Source organism: Prionailurus bengalensis, chromosome C1, assembly GCF_016509475.1.
Source record: "Prionailurus bengalensis isolate Pbe53 chromosome C1, Fcat_Pben_1.1_paternal_pri, whole genome shotgun sequence".
Classification (NCBI taxonomy): domain Eukaryota; kingdom Metazoa; phylum Chordata; class Mammalia; order Carnivora; family Felidae; genus Prionailurus; species Prionailurus bengalensis.
The window spans coordinates 20,588,466-20,612,450 of record NC_057345.1 but is presented as its reverse complement, the minus strand read 5'-3'; the positions used below and the strand labels follow the sequence as shown (position 1 = coordinate 20,612,450).

The following is a 23,985-nucleotide window of genomic DNA, read 5'->3' as shown; positions in this document are numbered from 1 at the left end:
CCTCGCCCCGGAAGGATCTTTTAGCAACCGGCTGGAGCCTATGACTCACTCTCCCCTTCCTACTTTCGGTGGGGCCTGAGAGCCGGAGGGAAGGGACAAAACTATCTGCAGTTTGAGGGGTGTCCTCTGAAAGTTCATGGGTTTGTCCCCTTCTTTCCACCAAAAATCCTGGTTCTTTGAACTCTAACAAGAAGAACTCCTCTTTCAATACACTTTTTACGAGTTTCTACACTTTCTTAAGTGGGGTTTTCCTACCCCGAATTTAGGAGTTGATTCAGTTTAATCTCCACCCCTACCCCACTTGGTTTGCTCCCCCGCTGTTTACTCCGATTGCGGAAGTAGCTCGGGTGGAGCTCCCCAGAAGGTACCCTTGAGTACGTCTTTTGCGTATCTATTTAACTGGCACTCCACTCAGGCCAATGGAATGCCCGGAAGCCCCAGCAGGGTGGGGCAGAGAGCCAATCAGGGCCGTTGGCGGGGTGGGGCTGCGTCCCAGGGCGGGGAATCGCGTAATGGCGGACGCGGGCCGGGCGAGCGCGGCTGGGGGCGTAGCGCGCTGAGGGGGGTCTGGTTGTGTGGCGTCCCGGGAGGCGGCCAGCGGGAACGGACCCCGCGCGGAGAAGGGCGGCTGGCCGGGCCCTCTGTCGCTGAGGGCGGCCGCGCGAGACCAGGTGAGCAACAAGTCCCCGCGGGCGGGCCCCGCCGTGAGGCGCCGGGCCGGGCCGCCACCCTCCCCCCACCTCCCCGCCCCGAGCCTCGCAGGGTCCTGAGGGAGTGGATCGCGTGCCTCTGGCCGCGGACCGGCAGTGGCCGGGCGAGCGGTCAGCGCGGGTAGCGTCTTCCTCTTCAGTCCCCTCCCCAGGGAGGAGGCGTCCTGGAGATCCCCTCGGAGACTTTGAGGGGCCCGCGAATCTGTGAGGCTGCGAAAGTGCCCCCAGCCTGATCTGGCGCTGCCACCGACTCGCTGTGTCACCTTGGGCAAGTCACTTTCTTCTCTGGGCCTCAGTTTACCTATTTGTAAAACGAAGGCTTTGCAGGCAGTTGTACGTGAGTTGGATCTCAGATGTCTGATATCTTGGGCAAGTTCTTCCCCGGGCGGAGCTTCGGTTTCCATCTTCGGGCTATGAAAGAATTGAGGCGCTCTTTGAGACCCCCGGCCTAAGTTGAAGAGAGGAGAGTGTGTGTGTGTGTGTGTGTGTGTGTGTGTGTGTGCGCGCGCGCGCGCGCGCTCACGCACGCACACGCACGGGATGGTTCTGCACGGTAGAGAGGAGAGTTGACTGAAGGGGCTCTTCCCACGAAGTCTCTGGATGGACCCCACACGATGATAAGGTGGAGTCCGGCTGTCTTGATGCTCCAGGATCCTAGAGCCTCAGAGATGGTGCAGTTTTACACACTGGTGTTCCAAAGCATCAGAGGAGAGGAAGGCATCCTTGGAACCTCTTGGGGCAATGATTGAAATTTAGGCCCAAAAGAATTCAGGAGGGTTAGGAGTAGGGCAGAGAGCATGTATGGCGCTCCTACTATGTGCCAGCCCTTGTTTAGGCTTATGTTATTTAATTTTTACAGCCACTGTTGAGAGTTTACACATAGGAAACTAAGTTTCGGAGGAATTAAGTAACTTGTCCAAGGTCACGCGGTAAGGTACAGAGCTTATCAACCATAAGGTGTTGTCTTTGAGAATCGCTGGGCAAGGGGGAAGTCATTGTCTACTTAAAAAGAAGTTTGCTCTGTCACAAATAGGGGGGAGGGGTCTGGTCCCAGACACTTCAATTGACTTCTGGCTTGGAGACAGGCTGGGTCTTGATCCCTGGATGGCTAATTATAAGTACATTCCCTTTCTTCAGTCTGTGAGTTTCTAAACTCAATTTCTAAATGGTAAAAGTCGTTTTGAAGTGTTTCAGAATCCCAAAGAACTCAGTTTGAATCCTGACTGGGTGGCCTGTAGAAGTTCACCAACTGTTGGTGTATAGACTTGATTCTTGGTTCAGGGTAGTGCCAGCCAGGTAATTTTTTCTCCTTTTTAGCTAAGAAGGCTAAATTTTCTTGGGATAAGAGAAATTTCCTGTTTGTTCAAATTTCTTTGGATTCCTGGAATGAAAGTTTCAGTAGCCCGCCTCTCGTGAAACATAATGTTCCTTCCTTTCTGTGTGTTCTCTGTTAGATAACTTCTAGGTGAGTGAAGACTGTGGACCTGGAGTGAGAGACTGGTAGTTAGATACTATAAATTGTAGCCCTTAATTTTTCCATGCTTCAGCTCTTGGTTAATCAAAATGGTAGGACCGGCAGTGTGTATTGTTCTCTGTGTCAATGGTAGGGAAGAAAATTGGAAGGGGAAGTTGCTGAGAAAGAGGGCGTTTCTTAGCAGTGGAGCCAATATGTATTTCTTTGTTTGAAATTCTAAAACCAGAAAAGCAGCAACTGAAGGAGGAAGGAAGGAAAGAACTGTGAAACTCTTCTTCCAGTTCAGATATCCTTAAGAGCTGTTCCTGTTGCTGTCCCTGCCCAAGGAGCTGCTCTCACAGAAAAAGTCAATTGTAATTTGTTCAAAGTTGAGAAATTGTATTCTAGAATGAAATAATTTTAAATCTGAAACCCTCTGAGATAAATTTCTTAAAAATCAGAACATTTTACTGAGTACGTTATCAGTGGATGATTCTTTTACCCAACTTAATTACTAATTGCAGTTTAATTTCAGTCTAAGAAGAATTGAACTAGATACTGGATGATGTAAATATCACCACCACTTGAGAAAACACGTAATGGTGTGTTCAAGTTTTGACGTTTGTTGAAAGTATTTTTAATGCTTTGTTTTACAGGATTGTGTATGTGTGAATAGGTGTTGTTAAGGCAGTGAATTTATTGTACGTGAAGATCTACCTTCATTTTCTGTATTAGTTATATGTTCTGTATAAGACTTAGTCCTAAATTAGCATGTCAGTCCATAGTATCTTGGGGCCAAAAAAAGTTCCTGGGGGCGCCTGATAGCTCATTTGGCTAGGTGTCCTACTCTTGATTTTGGCTCAGGTCATGATCTCACCGCTTAGGGCTCTCCTGACAGTGAGGAGTCTGCTTGGGATTCTCTCTCCCTCTGTCTCTGTCCCTTCCCTGCTTGCATGTTCTTTCTCTCTCTCTCTCTCTCTCTCTCTCTCTCAAATCAATACACTTGAAAAAAAATTCTTGGGGCCAGATTTTTTTTAAATTTAGAATTTGGGGGATTTTAGAAAAGGAATATGGTACATGTACTGTATGTTATGTAACATCCCAGAGAGGTCTGGGGCAGTACTTTGTAATCAAACACATTACCATTTCTGTAGTGAAATGTACTGGTATAAGTAAATAGTATAAATAGGTTCATGTCATTTCATGTCAGATTTTTCCACCAAATGGATAATGAGAAACTTGTTTTTACAGCCTTTTAGATTTTGGAATTGAAGTTAAGGGATTGTGGACCTGTATGGATAAAATTTATAAGATGAGGAGGATAATTACAAGGAAAAATATTGTAAACCAAACTAATTTCAAAGCCATGGGTCCTAAAAACAGTACTACATGGAAGACAATTTTTGTTTGTATGCTTTTTTCATGTAATATTCTTATTCTACTTAATATTTGCCAATGTACATTTTTCCTTAAGTACCAAGATTTACCTTTTAGTACCCTCATTGATCCCTGGTTTAGATGTTTGAATGACACCCTAACCCTCTTTTTTTTTTTTTTTTTTTTTTTTTTGAGAGAGAGCACAAAACAGAGGGAGAGAGAGAATCTTAAGCAGGCTTCATGCCCAACTCAGAGCCCGATGATGGGCTCAATGTCACAACCCTGAGATCATGACCTGAGCCGAACTTGAAGCGTAATCTATAGGGTGTTGTGCTCATTAGTTTTTGTGTAGCAGTTAAGAGAATTGTACCTTTGGGGCACCTGGGTGGCTCAGTTGGTTGAGCGTCCCAACTAGATTTTGGCTCAGGTCATGATCTCACAGTTTGGTGAGTTTGAGCCCCAGGTTGGGTTCTGCACTGGCAGTGTGGTGCCTGCTTGGGATTCTCTCTCTGTCTCTCCCCTGCATGTGCATTCTCTCTCTTTCTCAAAATAAATACATAAATAAACTTAAAAAAAAGAGAGACTCGTACCTTTTTTCTGTGTAATTCAGAGAAAGACTAATCAAGTGAGGATATTTACATTCACATTTGCAGAATGTAAAGTTCATGCTCTCTTCAGGATAGTCTTTAATATGAGGTTATCACTGCTGGGTAGGATGCTGAGTAGGATTTAGGTTAAGAAAAAAAATTTTTTTTTTTTTTTTTTTTTTTTTTTTAAGTAAGTTCTGCATCCAACACAGGGCTTGAATTCATGACTTCAAGATCAAGAGTCACATACTCTACTGACAGAAAATTTTTTATTTTTTCGGGAGTCCGGCTGCCTCAGTGGAGAGCATGTGACTCTTGGGGGTGTGAGTTCAAGCCCTACTTTGGGAGTAGAGTTTACTTAACAGTATTTCTTATTTTTTATTTTTGAAGCTTCCACAATTTGAACATCCTGGTAAGGAGTTTACTAAAATATATTTTTAATTTAGAATATTTTTAAAAATTTAGAATATTTTTATTTTAAGCATGTGCTATATGAGAAATTTGAATTTACCAGCCTTATGAATTTGGATGATTTCTTTAAATGGCCAAGGACCTCTAGGAACAAATTATAAAAACTCTATTCTTTACTCTTCCTGGGTGCTTCAGCTATAAAGTGAGGTGGGGTGGTGTTGTTGGAGGTTAAAGAATTATTTCTTCTCTTTAAAAGAAGCTCCATGGGGTGCGTGGGTGGCTCAGTTAGTTTAGCATCCCACTCCTGATCTCAGCTCAGGTCTTGATCTCAGCGTCATGAGTTTGGGCCCTGTGTTTGGGCTCTGCTCTGGGCATGAAGCCTACTTAAAAACTTTTGAGAGAATCTGGCCATCAGGATATCCCGTAGCCTGCTGTTTTGTGGTCCTCATTCATCTTTCTACTTGGGGTCTCTCCATAGTTCCTGAGAATGGTACTTTGACTGTCTGGGAGAGTGAACGGGTGCAGAACAGTGTATCAGGAGTTGCAGGTAGATTCGGTGTATGACTGGACTAGGCAGTAGGAGCAGTTCTTTTCCTGACTACCCCAGTTTTTTCTATTTCATAAGCACTGCTAGTATTGTAAAAGGATTACAACTGGTGGACTAATATCCTATTCTAAATTACTCTGTTGTGATTGTGGGTAAGCTCTTCAAGACAGGAACTGTGTCTTGTACTTCTTTTGTATTCTGTAGTGCATCAAACTTGTTTTGCATTAGAATTTACCATTAAAACATATTCATATCTGGGTTGGGAGCTCTGATGTCAGAACACAACCAAGGTTGAGAACCGTTGACTTCAGCACATTGTAGGTGCTCAATAAATTTATGTTGGTTACTTTGCTGGGGCTCCTGGCATGCATTGGATGGGGTGGAAGAGGACCCAGATTTTTTAAAGAGTAAAATCGCTTTCCAAGAAACTGACACAGTTGGCAGATCTGGACCCATAGTCAGTTCATTGCTAGTTACTCTGCCACATCACCACCCTGATTTTGTGACTTAAGCAGGATGGGATACAGGCAACTGAAAGTTTTGTTTGTTTCTTGGGTAGTGGCCTTACTGAGTATGATTGATTAAGATGACAGTTGCTAAACTGAAGACAGGTAGAAAATGCAATAATTGTTTGGGGCTTGGGTAAGGGAGGTGGGCTGCTGGGCACCAGGGATGCCAAGAGAAAAAATGAAAGGTTGTAATTTGACTGGGTCTCCAACACATAACACAATGTATGGAACATAATTAGTGTTCGATAGCTTTTTTGTTGACTGAAGAAATGAATGGCTCTTTGTTTGGAAAGAGGCTTATATGCTGTGAAATAAGATACTTCCTACTCTTCCTTCTGAACTGAGCTAAGATGTCATCTCTTCCATGAAGCCTTCCCAGGAAAAATTGAGTGACTCCTTTATATGTTTTCTTCTTTGTCAAAACATTTATCAGATTGTCAAGTCTGATATTAGACAAATTACAAAACTCTTCTCCCTGCCTGTCCATGAGCTCCTTAAGAACAGGACTGATTTTTTTTTTTCTTAATGTTTATTTGAGAGAGAGAGAATCCCAAGCAGGCTCCAAGCTCTGAGCTGTCAGCACAGAGCCCGATGTGGGGCTCGAACCCACGAACCGTGAGATCATGACCTGAGCCGAAGTCAGACACTTAACTGAGTGAGCCATCCAGGCGCCCCTGAATTGTTCATTTTTATTAGACTGATGCCCAATACGCAGTAAAGGTGTGGTAGATGCTAATAATGCTTAAACCGTGGCCTCTGTCTTCTATTTCATTCTTGTAGCTTCACTTTCTTCCAGTTCATAGTCTTTTCAGTTCAGATCAGCAAATATTTATTTATTGAATGTCTTCTGAGAGGTAGGTCTTTTTTAGGCCTTAGGGTAGGGTTTCTCAGCCTTGGGTACTGTTGACATTTTGGGCTGGATAATTCTGTCATTTTGGAGGGCTGTCCTGTGCTTTGTGGGATGTTTAGCAGCATCCCTGGTCTTTCCTCACTACCCATTAGCACCCTCTTCTCACTAGCTCTGATAACCAAAAATGTCTCCAGATATTGTGAAATGTCTCCTGAGGGGCACAATTGCCCCTGTTGAGAACTACTACTATATCAAGGGTAGAAGTGGTGGAATCATAGAGAGAAGTAAATATAGATGTTCTGAGAGGTCTACACTCTCCTTTTATTCATTTTTTCTAGTTACACAGTCTCTTGTCTATGACTTTTGGATAAGAAAGAAAAATCAGGGAAACCAGGTGACAACCTTAAAATAGCCTCATTATTTTTTTTTCTGTTCAATTTTATTTTATTTGGTTTAAATATATTAGAGCAGTACAGATAGCTGCATTATTTATGCAGATTTATGTAAATTTAGTTTCTACCACTGATAAGATGGAGTAAAGAACTATTAGAATATTACCACCTTGCGTAAAAGACTTTCTCAGAAAAGCTCATAGCTGAAAAGTTTAATACCTAAAGAAAAATCAGCATTGGTTTTATAGAGAACTTTCCAGGACTTGTTTAGGATTCTTCTTTGATACTTTTTGAGCTTTATGGCTAAGATATCTTTTGATGTCCCTGCATAGTTACTTTATAACTCTAAAAAAACATGTTTAACTAATGGATGTGTTTTTCTAAGCTCAGTATTTTTTGTAATAGCTAGATTGGTCAAGGCAATGGTTCTTGGTCCCTTGGGGCATTCATAAAGTGATTACAAGTCAGTAGTAACATTTGGGGACTTCACTCTCCTTTGGCCAACCCTCTACAATATAACATTATAATCATTCATGTCTTAGTCACCATTAAAGTGATGTTGAATGAGTGTTTTTTCCTGTTCCATTTGAAGTTGTGAATGGTACTCTGGAGAATTCAAATGTATAGTTATGAATGGTATCTCAGAATAGTTACCATTTATGCAAATGAAACACACTTCTTAACTTAGAAACCAAACAGAATTGAATTAGGAAAGAGAAGAATAGAAACAAGAATTGTTGAATGCTTGCAGAGGAAATAATGTTCAGATATAGAAATATCTCAGAAAAATGTGCTCTTTATGATTACACACTAATAAAGAAAAATAGTTTGAAATTGATGGGAGAGGCTATTAAACTTAGCCTGTGATATTACTTTTCAAGCTGCTTTTCTTTTCTGGTAAAATATGGGAGTCTGAGGCATACTCTCTTAGTTGTAAGATTAATTCCAGTTGAACAGAAGTAAGTCTCTTATTTTTAGAATATAGAAGCCCTTTTGAAAAGTAGCAGTGGTTCAGCTTAGTTCCAGTTTAGGTAAATATGTGTATGTATATGCACACATACATATGTACACACATAAATGTGATGTGGCTTATGGTGACCCTTAAACTTTGTAGTTGACATAGTAAAATAACAAGAACAATCCTTTTACTTTCAAGTATTCAAAATTGAGACCTTTGTCTCCCCTGATTATGCCATTGTTCTAGCAAGTACTCAGTCTAAAAAGCTTTCTCAAATCACATCTTGAGAAATTGTGTTTAACTGTGTAGAAGGAGGCCTTAGGTCATGCACATAGATGTTCCTTTTCATTCACAAATTAAGAACTGTAAGTACATTTCCCTTTGTAGAATACTGATAGTATCTAAAGAACAGTATTCCTGATACCAAGGTCATCTGTGGAATTATAAGAAGTATAAGACCCCTTCTCTGTAGAAACATATTTGCCCCCTTCTTTACTTTTTTAAAAAGTTTATTTATTTATTTTTTGGGGGGGAGGGGGGAGGAGAAAGAGAAGGAGAGAGATTCCCAAGCAGAGTCTGCACAGTGAGCACAGAGCTCAGTGTGGGGCTCGAACTCACGAACCATGAGATCCGAAGCTCAACTTCCTGAGCCACCCAAGTGCCCCATGCCCCTTCATTACTTTTAAAACTCCTTCAGCATTCATTTGCAATGAATAATTTGCAAAGCACAGTATTCCCACTTTGATATATTCCATTATAGTCACTTCCCAGCACTTGAGGTAAGTTATATTATGTTAATAGCTACATTTTACAGGTAAACAAGTTCAGAAGAGTAACTTAAAGTCACTCAACTAATAAATAGCAGATTTGAGATTGAACACTGTCTCCTCCCTGCCCCCTCATTGTACTCTACCCTTTATCCCAGCCCCATCTATTTGAAGTATAGTTGACACACAATGTTACATTGGTTTCAGTTGTACAACATAGTGATTTGACAATTCTGTGCTCACCACAAGTATAGTTTACCTTCTGTCATTGTAACAGGGCTATTGCAATACCATTTACTATCTTCCTTATGTTGTACCTTTCATCCCCATGACTTATCATTCTGTAACTAGATGCCTATACCTCCCACTCCCCTTCACCCATTTTGCCTCTCCTCCCAGCCCCTTGTCCTTTACTTTTTAATGAGATTTTTTTTCATTTTTATTTATTTTGAGAGAGAGAGTATGCATGTGTGTACATGCGAGTGAGGAAGGGGCAGAGGGAGAGAGAGACTCTTACGCAGGCTCCATGCTCAGAGCATTGCCCAATGCCAGCTCAATCCCATGACCTTGGGATCATGACCCAAGCTGAAAGCATGAGTTGGACACTTGGGGCGCCTGGGTGGCTCAATTGGTTAAGTGTCGGACTCTTGATAGCAGCTCAGGTCATGCTCTCGTGGTTGGTGAGATAGAGCCCCACGTTGGGATTCTCTCTCTCCCTCTCTGCCCTACCTCCACTTGTGCTTATTCTCTCTCTCAAAATAAATAAACAACAACAACAACAACAAGTTGGATGCTCAACTGACTAAGCCATCCAGGTGCCCCTTAATGAGAGTTTTTTAATGGTGCAGTTTACATACTGTGAAATGGACAGAAATCCAAGTATGTAATTAGATGCATTTTGACAAATGTAAACACATGTGTAACCAAGAGATAGAACATTTCCATAACCACATATCCTTTCAGTCAGTCCCTACTGTCTTAGAGGCAACCACTGTTTTGATTTCTATTCTTACAAATTAATTTTGCCTGTTCTTGACTCATAGCATGTGCACTCTTGTGTCTGAATTCTTCTGTTCAATATAAAGGGTTTTGTTTTTTTTTTTTACAAGTCTATGTATTTATTTTGAGGGGGGCAGAGGGAGGGGGGGAGGGAGGGAGGGAGGGAGGGAGGGAGGGAAGGAGAGAGAGAGAGAGATTGAGAGGGTTCAAGCTGCACAGTCAGTGAGGAGCCCAATGCAGGGCTTGAACTCACGAACCATGAGATCTGGACTTGAGCCAAAGTCCGACGCTTAACTGACTGAGCCACCCAGGCACCCTTGTTCAATAGAGTTTTTGAGATTCGTTCATGTTGATGCGTATATTGGTATGAACCCAAGTCTTTTGATGCATATCTAGAGTTCTTTCCAACAAACTGCAGCTTCTAATTTGCTTACACTTATATCACATCCTCTCCTGACTTTTTGTTTTTTTGCTTTAGCATTTGCATGTAATTTATTTCTCTTTTCTAATATCCTAGATTTATTTCTTTTTAAGATCTCTTTGAAATTACAAAAGTAATACATGCTCATTGCAATAAATTACACAATCAGAAGTGAATAAAGAGTGAAAGTTTTGTCAGATTTATTTTTATTTCTGCCTTTTTCCAATTATGAAAAGAATGAGTGCTCTTTGTAAAAAAATTTTAAAGAATTGCCAAATTCAAAAGTATGAAGCACAGAATAAGACTCATCTGTGATCTTACCAGTTAGCATTTTGGCGTATCTTCCTCTTTCTGTGCATTTTGTTTACCATAGCTAAGACCATAGTTTAGGGATATTTAGGCTTGCCTTTTTCCATAGGTTTGCCACATCCATGTTAATCAGTTTTTTTTTGTTTCAGCGTTCGTGTTTTTGGCCATCCTAAATTTAATATCTTGCTGGCAGTGATCTCAGCTGAGTTGGCCTCATCAGGCATCATTTTTTAAGATTTCCTGTGCACTCCACCATTTACCTCATTCTTATATATCCAACACCCAACATTTCTTGCAGAGTAGGAGACAGAATAGTTGTATGGTTGTGAGTGAAGATTCTGGAGTCAGTCCATCTGAGTTCAGTTGTAGGCTCCTTCACCTACTGGTTCTGTATGCCGTCTTGGGCAGTGATTCAGCCTCAGTTTTGTCATGTGTAAAATGGAGACCTGTCTAATTTTTCTGTAAAATATAGAGCATATCTCAAAGAGTATTAGAAGGATTAAATGACATCATTACTTAGTCCAATGCTCCATAAATGTTAACAGTTGTTGTTACAAATTAGGAAATGGCATATTTAGTTGGGTACATCATCTATCTAACCTTGAATTCTGCTTGTGGGAAAGGGATGAAAATGTCAGTTTCAAAATTTAGGACTACGTTGCCCCAAATTCATAATTTCTCTTAGAAGTTTATTTAAAAAATTTTTTTAACATTTGTTTATTTTTGAGAGAGAGAGACAAAGTGCGAGCAGGGGAGTGGCAGAGAGAGGGAGACACACAATCTGAAGCAGGCTCCAGGCTCTGAGCTGTCAGCACAGAGCCCACTGCAGGGCTTGAACCCATGAACTACAAGATCGTGATCCAAGCCGAAGCTGGATGCTTAACCAACTGAGCCACCCAGGCACCCCTATCTTAGAAATTTCTTATGGAAATGTTACCTATGCATGTATCTAGACTATCTGAATTACTTTTTCTTATATCCTGTCCACCCCATCTGAGTAATGAGTTTTATTACTTTATATGCTTGATTGCATAGTAAACTATTACTTTTTTATTGGTCCTAATAAAAGCAAATAGCTGCTGGGTAGTAAGTGTATACAAACTATGTGCCAGGCATTGTGCACATTCCTCCTCACAGCAGTCCTTCAAATTAGTTGTTATTTACAGATGGGAAAAGTGAGGTTGGAAGAAATTATTATGTCCTTGGTCACACAGGTAAGCCTACTGGTACTAGTATTCAAAACCTTCCTCTTTTTTGCGAATGCAACCTGGTGCAGCCCCTCTGGAAAACAGCATGGAGATTCCTCAAAGAACTAAAAATAGAACTACCCTACGACCCCGCAATTGCACTACTAGGCATTTAATCCAGGCGATAGAGGTGTGCTGTTTCAAAGGGACACATGCATCCCCATGTTTCTGGATACACTATCAACAATAGCCAAAGTATGGAAAGAGCCCAAATGTCCATTGATGGATGAATGGATAAAGAAGATGTGGTATGTGTGTATACACACACACACACACACACACACACACACACAATGGAGTATTAGCAATCAAAAAGCATGAGATCTTGCCATTTGCAACTACGTGGATGGAACTGGAGGGTATTATGCTAAGTGAAATTAGTCAGAGAAAGACACAAATCATATGTCTTCACTCATATGAGGACTTTAAGAGACAAAACAGATGAACACAAGGGAAGGGAAAAATAATATAAAAACAAGGAGGGGGACAAAACAGAAGAGACTCATAAATATGGAGAACAAACTAAGGGTTGCTGGAGGGGTTGTGGGTGGGGGGATGGGCTAAATGGGTAAGGGGCACTAAGGAATCTATTCCTGAAATCATTGTTGCACTGTATGCTACCTAATTTGGATGTAAATTAAAAAAAATATATATATATATATATAATTAAAAAAATAAAATTAAAAAATAAAAGAAATTTTTGCAATGAAGTAAAAAAAAAAAACAAAACCCAAATACAAAACCTTCCTCTTTACCTTTTTTGCCTTTTTTTGGGGGGGGGGAGGGCATATTTATTTTGAAAGAGAGAGAGACTGTGCATGTGAATGGGGGTAGGGGCAGAAAGAGAGAAAGAATCCCAGGCAGGTTTCACACTGTCATTGCAGAGCCTGATGCGGATTTTGAGCTCACAAACCCTGAAGTCATGACTTGAGCCAAAGTCAAATGCTTAACCAACTGAGCCACCCAGGCACCTCAACTTCTGTCTTTCTGATTTTAAAATTTGGACTTACAAAATAATTTAATACACTTTATTGTTTCTTTAGACTTATAACTGCTTTATAATTTCTAGGATTTGATGTGAATCTGTGTTTACCCTGTCACACCCCCTTTTTTTAATATTAAAGTGTTGTCTGTTGGGGCACTTTAATTGAGTTGGTTAAGCATTTGACTTTGGCTCAAGTTGGTGGCTCCTGAGTTGAGCATCCGGCTTCAGCTCAGGTCATGATCTCATGGTTTGTGAGTTCTAGCCCCGCATGAGGGTCTGAAGCCTGCTTCAGATTCCGTGTCTCCCTCTCTCTGTGCCCCTCCTCTGCTTGCTCGATCTCTGTCTCTCTCAAAAATAAATAAATGTTTAAAAAATTTTAAAAGAAAAGTGTTGTCTATCTATTTATATTATATAAAAAACCTGTAAGCATACAGAAGCTCCTCTGTCCTTTGGTCTTTTTGGATACCTTTATATGCCTTCTCTGTTTTACCTTTTTTGTGCAGTGATGACCACAACTGCACATTCTATTCTGGGTACAGATACACTTCGGTTTGTACAAGGGCAGGATAATGTGTTCTGTGTTTCCAAAGCTTTCAGAATAACAGCCAGCATTTTGTTGCCTTTTTTTTTTTTTTTGGTAGCTGTGTTCAGGATAAGACCAGAGACTCTGAAATCCTTTTCTTATATTGTAACAGGTAGCTTTAGAGCTCATCTTCTGATAATTATAGTTTGGACTATTTTTCCATTACTGCATTACCTTATTTTTGTCTACATGGAAGCTATTTTCCACATTTCTTAACACATAACTTTGTACCACCATACTTCTAGCTACTGTTGTAGATTTATCTGCCAACAGGGAAGATTTCACTAGATGTTTTTTTCTAGGTAATTTCTAAAAATGTTACTTGGGATAGGTTTCAGCATCAATCCCTGGGGGACTCCTTTGGTTTTGTTTGTTTGTTGTTGTTTTGTTTGTTTGTTTGTTTTTAATTTGTTAAGTAATCTCTATACCCAACCTGGGACTGGAACTCATGACCCCAAGATCAAGAGTCACATGCTCTATAGACTGAGACAGCTGCTAGAGCATGCTACTCTTTTTTGTTGTTTTTGTTTTGTTTTGTTTTGTTTTGTTTTTTTCAAGTAGGCTTCACACCCTGCACGAAGCCCAACATGGGGTTTAAATTTGACACTGAGATCAAGAGTCAAATGCTTAACCAACGAGCCACCCCGGCGCCCCGGTTTTGTTTTTGTTTTTGTTTTGGAACATGCCACTGTTGATCTTGGGGTCGAGTTTGAGCCCCATGTTGAGGGTAGAGTCTACTTAAATAAAAAATCAAAAAAAATAAAAAATTATTGGGGTGCCTTGCTGGTTCAGTTGGTAGAGTATGCAGCCCTTGATCTGAGTGTTGTGAGTTCAAGCCCAATATATATTGTTTGTAGAGATTACTTAAAAATAAAAGAAATTAAAAAAAAATTATTGGCGCTTGGATGGCTCTGTCGGTTGAACTTCCAACTCTTGATTTCGGCTCAGGTCATGATCTCACAGTTTGTGAGTTTGAGCTCCATGTGGGGCTCCATGATGACAGTGCAGAACTTGCTTGGAATTCTCTTTCTCCCTCTCTGTGCGTGCTGTCTCTCAAAGTAAATAAAACAACAACAAAAAAATTATTATCTGACGTATAAAACTCCAGCAATTTAAATACTTGAATTAATAGTGCTTTTGTTTTATTTTTACAACAGTTTATTGAAATATTATTGACCTACAATTAACCACATATATTTAAAATGTAAAATTTTAGTTCTGACTCATGCATGTACCTGGGAAACCACACCATAGTCAAGAAAATAAACATTTCCATCACCCCTCCATGTTTCCTTCTGCCCCTTTGTGATCACTTCCTCCTGCCCCACTGCCTGGCTCCCACCCCCTTCATCAGCAACCACTGATCTGCTTTTTATCACTATAAATTAGTTTGTATCTTTTACTTTTTTTAATTTTCAAAATTTTTTAAATTTGAGAGAGAGAGAGAGAGAGAGAGAGAGAGAGAGCACGTGTGCCAAGTGGGGGAGAGGGGCAGAGGGAGAGAGACAATTCCAAGCAGGCTCCATGCCACGCATGGAGTCTGACTTGGCTCTTGATCCCACAACCCTGGGATCATGACCCGAGCTGAAATCAAGAAATCGAGTTGGACACCCAACTGATTGAGCCACCTAGGCACCCCTAGTTTGTATCTTTTAGAATGTTACATAAATGGAAATATGGAGTATGTGCTCACTGGGACATGGAAGTTTGACATCTTGCATTCAGGATGATTATTTTGAGATTCATCCATGTTGCAAGTATCAGTAGTTGCCAAATAATGATTGATTGTGTAAATATACCAGTTTGTTTATCCACTCACCTGTTGATGGACATTTGAGTTGTTCCAGTTTGGGGCTATTAAAAATAAAGCTGCTGTAGCATTTGTGTATAAGTCTTTGTATAGACATTTCTTTTTGACTTAAAAAAATGAGATATAATTTACATGCCAGACAATTTACCCTAAATTTAAAGTGTGCAGTTCAGTGTTTTTTTAATATTTTCACAAAGTTGTAGAACCATCGTCACTATTTAATTTTAGAACATTTTAATCACCCCAAAGAGATAGCAGATATTCTCCATACCTCCCTCCTCCCTCCTAGGCAACTGTTAATCTATTTTCTGTCTCTGTGGATTTGCTTGTTTTGGACATTTCATCTAAATTCAGTCATACAATATATAGTCTTTTGTGTTTGGCTACTCTCACTTAGCATAATATTTTCAAGGTTCATTTGTGTTGTAGCATGTGTCAGTACTTCATTCCTTTTATGGCTGAGTAGTATTCCATTGTATGGATGGATGGACCACATTTATTTATCTATTCATCAGTTGGTGGACATTTGGATTGTCTATTTGACTGTTATGAATAATGGTGTTTTAACATTCATGTACAGAATTTTTGTGTGGACATGTGTTTTCAGTTCTCTTGAGTATATACGTGTGAGGGGGTTTGCTGGGCCATGTGATAACTCTGTGTTTGAGAAACTGCCAGATTGTTTTCCAAAGTGGCTGCACATTTTACATTTTTGCCAGCAGTGTATGATTCCAATTTTTCCACATCCTCACCAATATTTCTTACTTACCTTTTTGGTTATAGCCATTTTGGTGAGTGTGAAGTGATATCTCGTGTTTTGATTTGCCTTTTCATAATGACTAATGATGGTGAGCATCTTTTAATGTTTTTGGCTATTTGTATATCTTCTTTGGAGAATGTCTATGTAAATGTTTTGCCCATTCTCAAATTGGGTGGTTCTTTTATATTGAGTTGTAACAGTTTTTTGTATACTGTGGATACAAATTCCTTATCAGATATGATTTGCAAATGTTTCCTCTCATTTCTGTGGGTTGTTTTCACTTTCTTTGTTCATGCCCTTTAAAGCACAAAAGTTCTTTTTTTTTTTTGAAAAAATTTTTAAGTTAATTCATTTTGAGAGAGACAGAGTGAGTGGGGGAGGGGCAGAGAGAGAATCTCAATCAGGCTCCGCACTGTCAGCCTGAGCCCTATACAGGACTCAAACTAATGAAACTTGAGACCGTGACCTGAGCCGAAGTTGGACACCTAACTGACTGAGCCACCCAGGTGCCCTTTAATAGCATTTAATATTTAATAGAATTCTTGAAAAGGATACAATTTTAAAAATTTGGTGTTTACATCATATTTGTGCATTTCTAGGTTAATCCTCAAGCACTGTTATTTGGTCACACAGTGTTAATTAACGGTTTAAAGCTTGCTTCTTGTGACAAACAGTATAACGTGAGTGCACCTGAAAGTATTTTTTTCTTAAAAAAAATTTTTTTTAATGTTTATTTTTGACAGAGAGAGAGACAGAGCACGAGTGGGGGAGGGACAGAGAGAGAGGGAGAGACAGAATCCGAAGCAGGCTCCAGGCTCTGAGCTGTCAGCACAGATCCAGATGCGGGGCTCGAACCCACAGACTGCGAGATCGTGACCCGAGCTGAGGTCGGATGCTCAACCGACCGAGCCACCCAGGCACCCCTGAAAGTAATTTTTTCTATTTGTATTTTTCCTAAGTTATTGTATTGTATTGCGTTATATTGTATTTTAGTTAGAGAGGGTGCAGGTGAGCGAGGGGCAGAGGGAGGGAGGGAGAGAGAGAGAATTCCACGCAGGTTCCATGCTGTCAGCACGGAGCCCAAAGCGGGGCTCAAACTCACCTGAAGTGGGCTTGAGCTCACTTGATGCCAGCCTCAAACTCATGAACCGTGAGATCATGACCTGAGCCGAAGTCAGATGCTTAACCAACTGAGCCACCCAGGCACCCCTAAGTATTTTATTCTTTTTGATGCTATTGTAAATGAAATTATTTTCTTAATTTCATTTTTGGATTCTTCATTGCTAGTGTATAGAGATAGAGTTCATTTTTGTATATTGATCTTATATTTTGCTACCTTGATTCTAGCAGTTTGTGTGTTTGTGTGTGTGTGTGTGTGTGTGTGTAACTTAGCATTTTCTGTATACAAGATCATGTCATCTGCAAATAATTTCCAATTTTTCCTTTACAATTTTATGCCTTTTATTTCTTTTTTCTTGTCTGATTGACCTGGCTAGAACCTGTAGGACACTGTTGAATAGAAGTGATAAGACGATATCATAGTCTTGTTCCTGATCTTAGAGGGGAAAATCTTTCTGGTTTTGATATCAGTAGTACTTGCCTCATAGAATAGGTTCAGATGTGTTTGTCCTTATTACTTTTGAAGCAGATCTCAGACTTCGTATCATTTGTAAATGTTTCAGCATATATCTCTAAAATACAAGTATTCCCCGATTGAAACATAATTTTAAGATTTATTTTTATTTTTTTAATGCTTATTTAGTTTTGAGAGAGAGAGAGAGAGAGAGAGAGCAAGTGGGGGAGGTGCAGAGAGAGAGGGAGACACAGAATCCAAAGCAGGCTCTAGGCTCTGAGCTGTCAACACACAGTCCCATGAAGGGCTGGAACCCATGAACCACAAGGTCATGACATAAGCTGAAGGTGGACATTCAAACAACTGAGCCACCCAGGTCCCCTTTAAAATTAAAAAAAAAATTTTTTTTAATGTTTATTTATATTTGAGAGAGAGACACACACAGTGTGAGTGGGGGAGGGGCAGAGAGAGAGGGAGACAGTATCTGAAGCAGGCTCCAGGCTCTTAGCTCTCAGCACAGAGCCCCACAAGGGGTTCAGACTCACAAACTGTGAGACCATGACCTGAGCCAAAATCAGACATTTAACCGACTAAGCCACCCAGGCACCCTAAGATTTTATTTTTAAGTAATCTCTATACCCAGTGTGGGGCTTGAACTTAACCCCAAGATTAGGAGTCATACGCGCTACCAACTGAGACAGCCAAGTACCCCTGTAACATAATTATATTAGCATTGTCACACTGCAATATCTTTAAGCAGAGTGCCTGATATGAGTCTTGAACGCCCGAAAGGTGAGATCATGACCTGAGCTGAAGACGGATGCTTAACCAACTGAGCCACCTGGGCACCACTGATTTCCATTTTTAAAAGATTAATCCAATTGCTGCAAAGAAAATGAATTACCTGGGGGCAGAAACTGATTGCAGTGGATTATAGAAGTCTATTGTGGAAGTCCAACTAATAATGAAGACTTAAACTAGGTTGGTAAAAGAAAAAAGAAATGGAGAGAAGTAGACGTATTTAATATATATTTTGGAGGTAGAGCTGATAGGACTTGATGGATTAGATACGTGGGTCAAGGAAGAACAGAAGGATTGAGCATACCTTCCTTCTGGAAACTCTTCTCTTAGCTTTTATGGGAAAGCATTGTTCTGGTTCTCCTTTTGCCTTCGTGATGTTTCCTTCTTTGCCAGTATCTATGCTGTCCTCTGACCTTGTCGCTCTGTTTACACTTTAGTATTGGGAGGTCATCTACTGTCACATGTCTTTAATTTACAAATCTCCATGTAGTAAAACTCCCAAATCTGTATTTCCACCTCTGAACCCCAATCCCAGAATTCCTACTGGATCATTCCACCAGGGTATCTCTTCTGCATCTCCAGGTTTTCATGGACTGTTTGCTTTTGGGAACTGTAGTCAGTTTGGTATAGCTTGTCTCCTCCTCGCTCGGGAGACATGCTTACAGGTTTTAAGGATCGATTTTATACCCATTATACAGATTTTGATGATGGAAGCTTTGCTTCTCTAAGAAAGATGTTTAGCACACCTGGGCAGCATTTTCATTCGGGACCTTGACTTCCTCATAGGTTAAAATGAGAAGGCTAAGCTTATCTTCTGCTCATTCCTCACCTCCATATCCCCTGACTTGGTGCCCTTTATCCTGACTTGCATATTTCTATTTATTCATTCACTCAGTCATTTATTCAGCATATTTCAGGGCTGGTTATAGGTCTGCCAACATACCAAGCATTGGCTCCACTATTTTCCAAATTCATCCAGATGTAAGGCCTTAGTTACCATTAGCTCCCCTGAACTCCCTCTTTTCATGCCAAGACTCTTAGGTTTCTCCCTGTTTTTTTTTTCTCCCACTACTCAAGTTCATATCCTTTGTTACCTTTTCCATGACTGTTGTTCCTACTTTCAGTCTCCATCTCCAGCTCTATTATCTTCTACTCTCCTTAAGTGAGATGCATAGCATCTTCCTAAATATTCTGTAATCTGTAACTCCAGTTGTGTGACTCTCATTACTTATTGACTAGAGTACAAACTCAGCCTGTTTAAGATTCTGTGATCTGGCCCAACTTGTCTTTCCAGCCTTGCTTCCCACTACTTTTGCAATAATGTACTGCTTTTCATTCCCCAGAGATGTCTCATTATTTTCTGCTTATGTGACTCTGCTTACATTGTCTACTTCAGATATAATATTCCTTGTCCCTGCATATCCAAACCCTGCCTATTTTTAATGTCCAGTTAGATGACGCTCCTCTGTGGTGCTTCTGTGATTTACTTAACCAGAAGTAAAACCATAACTTCATCATTTTTTGTTTTATTTTTGTGTACTTTTCTCATCTCTCCTAAATGAACTCCTTACATAGAAACTATTTCTTGTATCTCTGTGTATCTACAATGCTAGGGCCATTTCACTTAGTAGTTACTCAGTAAATAGGTGTTGAGTGACATAATATTGAAGATAATGTTCCTAGAGGCAGAAAATTAGATTTAATGACCTTGAGGTGCTAGTCAACCTCATAATTTATTTTCATAGATTTTTATAGATTGAAAAACTTTTAGATAAACGCATATAAACTTTTCTCTCAGTAAAAAAAAATTTTGGAGGGTGGGAAATTTCAAGCATATATACATTTAGAGAGGATGAGATAATGTACCTGTTGCTCAGCTTCAACAACTATCAATCCATGGTCAGTCTCGTTTCATCTGTACCACTGCCTACTCTCTCATCGTCATTGGAGTCTTTTGTTTCTTAAGGGACAGAAAGGGCAGGCCGGGGAGAGGGGCAGAGGAAGAGAGAGAAAGTCTTAAGCAGGCTCCATGCTCAGCACAGCGGAGTCCAACGTGGGGCTTGATCCCACAACCCTGGGATCATGACCTGAGCTGAAATCAAGTTGGACGCTCAAACAACTGAGCCACCCAGGTACCCCCTCATTGGATTCTTTTGAAGCAAATCCCAGACATCATATCATTTCACTTCAGTATATAGCTCTGAGATAAAAGATAAGTACTCTTAAAAAAAAAAAAAGTAGATCATCAGATATTCCATTAATGTTCAAATTTGCACAATTACTTTCTGTTTCTTTCTCCCTTCTTCCCTGCTCCCTTTTCTCTCTAAACATTTGGTGTATTCGAAATCAGGTTCCAAAAAAAAGGTCCATATATTGATTTGGTTTATATGGCTCCTAAATCTCTTTTAATCTATAGGTCCTCTTGCATCTTTTTTCTTGTATAGATTTGTTGTTGTTGAAGAAAGCAAGTTATTTCGTACTTTTTTTTCCCCCATTCTGGATTTTGCTAATTGAATTTCTACAATCCATTTATGTTCCATTGGGGCACGTGATGACTCAGTTAAACGTCTGACTTTGGCTCAGGTCATGATCTCATGGTTCCTGAGTTCGAGCTTCATGTTGGACTCTTTGCTATCAGCACAGAACCTGCTTCTGATGCATGCATTCTGATAGATCTTCCTCTATCCCTTGTATGAGATCTAGAGCATCATTGTCTAATAGAAATACTCAAGCCTTAAATTTAAATTTTCCTCTTTTTTGAAGTTTACTTATTTTTAGAAAAAGTTTTTAATTTATTTTTTGAGAGACAGAGGCAGAGCATGAGCAGGGGAGGGGCAGAGAGAAAGGGAGACAGAATCCAAAGCAGGCTGCAGGCTCTGAGCTGTCAGCACAGAGCCTAATGCAGGGCTTGAACTCATAAACTGTGAGATCATGACCTAAGCTGAAGTTGGACGCTTATCTGACTGAACCACCTAGGTGCCCCTTATTTATTTATTTTTTTAAGTTTATTCATTTTTGAGAGAGAGAGAGACAGACTGGGAATGGGGCAGAGAGAGAGGGAGACACAGAATCGGAAATAGGCTTCAGTCTCTGAGCTGTCAGCACAGAGCCCGACACAGGGCTTGGACTCACAAACTGCAAGATCATGACCTGAGCCAAAACCAAGAGTTGGATGTTTAACTGACTGAGCAATCCAGGAGCCCCTAAATTTAAATTTTCTAATAGGTACATTAAAAAGGCGAGAAGAAACAAGTGAAATTCATTTTAATATTTTTTATTAACCCGGTAGTTGTAAACTGTTATTTCAACATGTAATTAGTATAAGGAGTATTAATAAGATATTTTACAATTTTTTATACTAAATCTTTGTGACTCAGTGTGCATTTTACACCTACAGCACATATCAATTCAGATGAGCTACATTTCAAATGTTCAGTAAAGATGTAACTTTGTGTTGTGAGTGGTCATGGATAATAATTACCTAGATCTTTTATTTCATTAGATGTTGTAACATATTTGATATATTTTAATCCATTGTAGTTATTTTTATTGATGTTCAGTTTGTTCCATTTTGGATCAGTGAGTGCCTCTTCACATTGGCTTCTGACTTCTTTTGACATTACTGCAGTAGTTGTTGATTAGTGTTTCTTGCTTTCTAGTATAAGATGTTCCAGACTTGTCTTGTACATTTCCTGCCCTTTAGCCAAGGGGCTGTGGATTTTTTTTTTTTTTAATGTATTTTTGAGACACAGCGTGAACAGGGGAGGGGCAGAGAGAGAGAGAGAGAGACCCAGAATCTGAGCTGGCAGCACAGAGCCCATCGTGGGGCTCGAACTCACGGACTGTGAGATCATGACCTGAGCTGAAGTCAGACGGTTAACCGACTGAGCCACCCAGGTGCCCCTGAACTGTGGATCTTTTCAGTGACCACATTATTGACTCCTTCATTGGTAAATGAGGAAACTGAAGGCTAAAGAAGTAGAGTTATTGAACCAGGGTCACACAGGTTTGGCAGCATAATCTGGCCTAGAACCCTAGCCTGCTGGCTCTTAGCTCTATACCATGGCCATTTCCTGTCTTGTTTCCTGTACCTAGTTTTTAGGACTGATGGTTTAACTGCATTTGAGCTCCTACTCTAGGTTGTCAGGGGAAGATAGGTTTTGTGGGTCATCATTGGAGGTATAATCAAATCTCATTAATTTGGACTAATTGGGAGTAAATCCTAGTGAGAGTGTTGTGTGTTGTTTTTCTTTAGGTGCAGCTGTTACTTTGAGTAGCTGAAACTAGGCTAATAGTGTTACCAGGTTATTTTGGTAGGTAGAGGTCCCTGTACCTGGTTTAATGAATAGCTGAGAATGATGTGCAATTTAACTTTAATTGTATGTAAATTAGACTCCTGAAATGCTTAAAAACAGCTCATTAAACATTTCTCCCTGCAATCTTATTTATACTGTTTTCTTACCCAGTCTTTTCTTTATTAGAGTGCAGAGGTAAACTTTATTTCAGGTGTGAATTTATCTCAAGTTACAAATGTGTGGAGTCTATATTAATAAAGGATTGCCATAAGTTCAGAAAATTTTACAAAGAATATTGAGAAAGTGCAGAGGAAGAACATCTGAAAGTCAGACATCTGGCAGTTTCAGCCAACCAGAACATAACTCCTTGTATTTAAAAGTAAGCTAAAAGTGCTTTTGAGTGGCAAAGAGCTTTCAGAAAGCTTGTTCATTTTACCTCAAAAGTAGCATCACCCTAGGGCCTCACTCAGAGATAATTGTGTATGTTGAAGGACAGAGGATCCAGGTGTGTGAGGGCTGGCTATGTTGCCTCTTGGTTCTGTGGCCCAAAGTAAGTCACTTGACCTCTCTGAGCCTTAGTTTATTCATCTATAATGAGGTAATTAAATCGGGAGTGTTCTTTTTACATTACAGATTTCTTGTGAGATTCAAATCAGCTATTTAACTGATATAGCAGATATTTATTGAATTAATGAGAGATGATATGAAAATGCTTTTTCAGCTAGAAGTTTTATATGACCATAAGCATTATTAGAATAATATAGAATAGAGGTACTAATACATACTAATGATCAGAAGCATGACAGCAGAAGGAGGAGATTCAAGATGTCTGTCCAGAACTTTAGCCATTTTACTACTGAGGCATATAGCCCTCACACCTCAGGAGCCTCTGACAGCATCATGGTTTCATAGCATAGTACCACCGCTAATGTGAAGGCCCTGAGTTACCAAGAAAAGGTTAAATTATATTTAGTATATTCTGTTTAGGAAATACTGGATATGCACAGTATATTTTATAGAGTTCTTCATTAAAATGACTTCAGAAAGTATGGTGTTTAAAGAGTTATTTTTATTTCTAGGGCACCTGGGTGGCTTGGTTGGTTAAGTGTCTGACTCTGGCTATGATCTTGTGGTTTGTGGGTTCGAGCCCTGCATTGGGCTCCACACTGTGCAGAGCCTGCTTGGAGTTCTCTCTCTCTCTTGCTGCCCACCCCCTCTCTCAAAATAAATAAATTAAAATCTGAAGATATCTTCATTAAAAAAGAGTTATTGGGGCACCTGGGTGGCACAGTCCATTAAGCGACCTCAGCTAATCAGGTAATGATCTCACGGTCCATGAGTTCAAGCCCCACATCAGGTTCTATGCTGACAGCTCAGAGCCTGGAGCTTGCTTCAGATTCTGTCTCCCTCTCTCTCTCTGCCCCTCCCCTGTGCTCTCTTGCTGTCTCTCTCGGTAAATAAACATTAGAAAAGAGAGAGAGAGAGAGTTATTTCTATTATCTGGCATAATTCTACCTTATGTAGAGTCTGTCATTCCCTAAAAGCAGCTAACACCTGTACTGAATGCCAGCGACTGTTTTAAAGTCTTTGTATATATTTACTCCTTCATTTCTTCCAATACTCCCATGAGGTAGGTCATAT

The 23,985-nt window shown here is 40.1% G+C and overlaps 1 protein-coding gene across 2 annotated transcripts in view; it reads left to right on the top strand.

Moving 5' to 3' along the window:
• Positions 1–445: 445 nt before the first annotated feature.
• Positions 446–23,985, top strand: part of WASF2 (WASP family member 2) — a 73,383-nt gene continuing 49,843 nt past the window's right edge. Inside the window, exon 1 of one of the 2 annotated variants that reach the window (XM_043574184.1) lies at positions 446–671. The gene's annotated coding sequence lies outside the window, so the exon portion shown is untranslated. Of the gene's footprint in view, positions 672–756; positions 979–23,985 lie in introns of those variants that run through there. The other variant, XM_043574185.1, reaches the window with a different exon arrangement.